The sequence below is a fragment of the Triticum dicoccoides genome, chromosome 4A, assembly GCF_002162155.2.
Source record: "Triticum dicoccoides isolate Atlit2015 ecotype Zavitan chromosome 4A, WEW_v2.0, whole genome shotgun sequence".
NCBI lineage: Eukaryota > Viridiplantae > Streptophyta > Magnoliopsida > Poales > Poaceae > Triticum > Triticum dicoccoides.
Window position 1 is genome coordinate 727,013,105 of NC_041386.1, and position 3,911 is coordinate 727,017,015.

Genomic DNA, 3,911 nt, shown 5'->3' on the forward strand with positions numbered 1-3,911 from the left:
TGAACACAAACAACTCATGACTCTGCGTGTGTCACTCGCGAGTTCTAGCCGGAACTGATCGAAGGGAACAACGTCATGTACGTGCGTGTCTACCCAGCGGCTAGATCGATCAGTTAGCTAGCTTTTCATAGGAATTGACCGGTGCAACTCTGTGACGTAACAGTCAAACCCAAATGGCGTGTCAACTTTTAGTCAAACCCCTCATAACGCAAATGAAAACCACCAAACACTAGTGCAAAATATGCTAGCCACAACTTTCGTTGGTGGCTGGCCGATTCCAACGCCAGTACTACTTTTCTCAAATACTGGTGGCGTCGGTCAATTTGTTACGACATTGCTATGACCATACCACCGGCGTATAATTTTTCTTTCACGTTATAGATATTTTCTGAGTTTTTTTATGTGTTCTACCGTTTTCTATGGCATAGCCCATTGAGCCTATGCCAGAACTACCCATTAGGCCCATGCCAGCAAAAAAAACTTAAACTGCCCCGTTCAGTAAAATCCAATATGTCTGATTGAGCTAACAGACTCTCACATCGTTTTCGCTGCCGCTGCCACCTCTCGACCTCGGCGCTCTTCACCGCTGGTACTGCGCAGCCGCCGCCAACTCCGGCAAGGAGGTGAGATCTCCCCTCTTCCCCTCGCGAATCTTCTTTTCGTCCCGAAGCGTCTCCCTCCGGTGGCGAATCCGAGCCAGAAAATTTTCCTTTCATAGGTGGAGTAGATGATTGGTTCGTATATGAATGGATATGATGGTTCTTTGATAGATGGATGGATGAATGGACATTGCTAGTTTTTTTATATTAGTACTATGATATTTCGTAGAAATTGATTTATTTGTAAAAATTTATGTATTTAGTAGAAATGGATAGTGCACAATTGAACTTAGTGTTCAATGTGTTATATGTAGAATGGGAGTTTTGTTTTGTAGTTTCTTTACAAATGTGCACTGAAGAAATTAGGGCATGTCTTCATGGTCCAAATGTGCACTTAAGAAAGAGAAAATATCATTGAAAGTTAAAAGTTACCAATAATATTGTTTGTAGGTACGTTGCCCATTTTTAGATTACCATCATGTGGGATATGAATGTGGTACTTGTCGGGCTTTTCTATCGATTGATCCTCTATAAATTGGAGGGTCTGTTTACAAAGGCTTATTCCTTAATGAACTACTCAAGCAGGATCATCATCGATCACATTGTACAATTTCTATAGATCAACATGTTGATAGATTAGAAAATTTAGGCAGCAGCAATTTGCTGTTGTAGGTCACCACATGCTATCTAGTTTCCTATAGGTCAACGCACGGCATTGAGATGCTATCTAGTTTGATTAGTTCTATACATTGCAATATTTGAACTAATGTTCATTGGTGACAATATTTAGTGATATGAAATTGCGTATTATCTTGATTGTATACGATGTGTTTATAAGTCATGGACAATTCTGGATGCAACAACAAGTCGGTGTGCGATGTGGACACGGCCAACAATGGTTTCTTAGACATTTGTGAGTATAGCATCAAGAGCCGGCAAGGGGGAAATGACAAGCTAAAGATGGAGATTATAGAACTACACAACGAGACTATTCTACTCGTTAAGTAGACTAATGAGCTAAGGGACGAGAGGGACAAGCTCATCGAGGATTGAGATGAACTGAAGGAGGAGAGAAATTTTATCAGGGATGAGAGGATTGACCTCAAGATGGACATAGATCAGTAGAAAAGAGATGGAGAGGTGAATAGAAAGAAGCATCGCCAGCTGAGCGTGCTCCTTGATGATAATTAGTTTTCTAACTAGCTAGATCCATCTTATTAGTTGATGATGATTGAGTAAATAGAGTACTAGCTTGATGGGAAACTTTTGTGAAGTTTATTTAACTTGTTAATTTCATGAGCATCTTTTATCCATGAGTATCTACTAAGTAAGTAGCCAGTGTTAATGAGCATTTTTGTGTTTTAACAAATAATTTTTTTGCTGGCGTTGGTCAAGGAGGCACGTTAGAGTTAAGATGAACTTATTGTTGGCGTTGGACAGGTGACACGCCAACACCGCGTAGGATATTGCTGACGTGTCCACCAACGCCACCGCTACTTTTTAGCAATGGCGCCATATTAGTGACGTCGTGTGTCTATGCCAGCAAGACAGTTTTTGGCACACCATAGCTAGGATTTTCTGCACTAGTGAAAAGCGGTATAAAAGACTAAACTTATCTCGTTCGAGAATTTGATGGACCAAGATTTCCCGGTTTTGATGTGAAGGAACTATTTCTATACTATCGAGAAAGCTGAAGGACTAAAAATATTCTTTGTAGAATATTTTGCAAGAATGTGCAGTGTTAGTGAAGCTCCGACGAGTTGTTGTATTGTCAAACTAAAATATAAATGATGGGTGATGAAACTCCCATGGATTCAGCACAGGAAAAAATATTTCTAGGAGTGAAAAGTAACTGTATATTTCTATACGTGTGTTAAATCAGTTCATTCCTTTTAACTCTGTAGTACTGCTGGTTGGTTGGTTCACTTGTTTTTTTTTTTACCATGGTGACTTGGTAAAGTTCACGAGGCTTAAATTTGGCTGCACAGTCGCTCTACACCTTTGCCATTGGCACCTTTGCCATTGGACGAAGATCATCCAAAGTCAAGTGCATTCTTCTTCTTCCTTGCCTACTGTGCTCTTGATGGTGATCTGCTTCTATCCCCCCGACCATTCTCTGCTCCACAATATTTAGATTTCCTCTAATTTTGCATATGAACACAAAATTTTCTGTGGAAAAGTAGGGCTTGCAGCAGTGCGCTGTGGAGGATGAGGAGACCACCCCACTTTCCGGCGACCGACCCTTCTTCACCACCATCATGTACAAGACCCACGTTCAGAAGATCTATGTGCTGGTATGTTATGACGCGGCAAGCCTGCAAAAATGGCGGCTAGCTTCATAATCAATTGGCCATGACCTGATCTTCCCCGATTCTGGCACGGGACCGTGCAAGTAAACCCGGCTCACTTCCAGCGCCTGCTGCCGGCGATGCACACAGCCGTGCTGCTCCGGTGCTGCGGAAGCTCGTGGTTCATGAGCTACTGTGGCCACACCAAGCTGAAGAACCTGGACGCGGGATGGGCGAACTTCACCATCGACATCGGCTGCAGGTCGGTGATGCGTGTATGTTTGAGCTGGTGTCCAGGGATGCCGAAGATGTCGTCAAGGGTGAGGTGGTGCTCGAGGAGCAGGTGCTCTGTGGCGGTGACCTGCCAGAGCCCGATGATCTCAATACCAAAGGCGACACCGCCATCGAGCCCATCATCAGCATGGACTGGACATCAATAGTGAGCTAGGCTTCACCTATTGCCAGTGTAGGTAGATTCAATTCAACGTACGCATGTCTCCTTGTAAGCCATAGACTACATAATATTATTATTTGCTTGCATTTCATTCTCTAGATCAACGACAGAAAGAAACAAATGATGAAATTGTAAATAAATATTATAAAAAATCAGTAAATACTATAAATTATACCATCGATTAACTTTATCATGACATAATGGCTTTTCTCAAGACTGGAATCGTAGTTACTTGGCTTTAGCTTGAAAATTGCAAAATCATCACAAACATTTTCTTATTAACAAAGTAGCACATATACCCGTGCATTGCAACGGGAATTTTTTTCGCGAGAAGCAACTAGAAAGATAATTGATGTGTCCATCAAAAACCTTCGCCACAGCGGTGACCGACACAGTAAGAAGTTGGGGTCTTTTAGCAGGTTATGTTTGGCCCGCAAAATCTTGATACTGGTGGGGTTGGTCGGCATGGCGACGAGCGCCCAACTCGTGCCTTTTTGTTCCTCCGGGTCCGCAGCCTTCGTGACATGATGTGCTTCAACCACTCTCTCCTACCGCACCTGCCACTAAATC

General features: G+C 42.6%; 1 pseudogene; it reads left to right on the top strand.

Annotated features, from left to right (window-relative positions):
• The first annotated feature begins 2,922 nt into the window (after positions 1 to 2,922).
• On the top strand, positions 2,923 to 3,335 carry LOC119284276 (annotated as a pseudogene).
• The last annotated feature ends 576 nt before the right edge of the window (positions 3,336 to 3,911 follow it).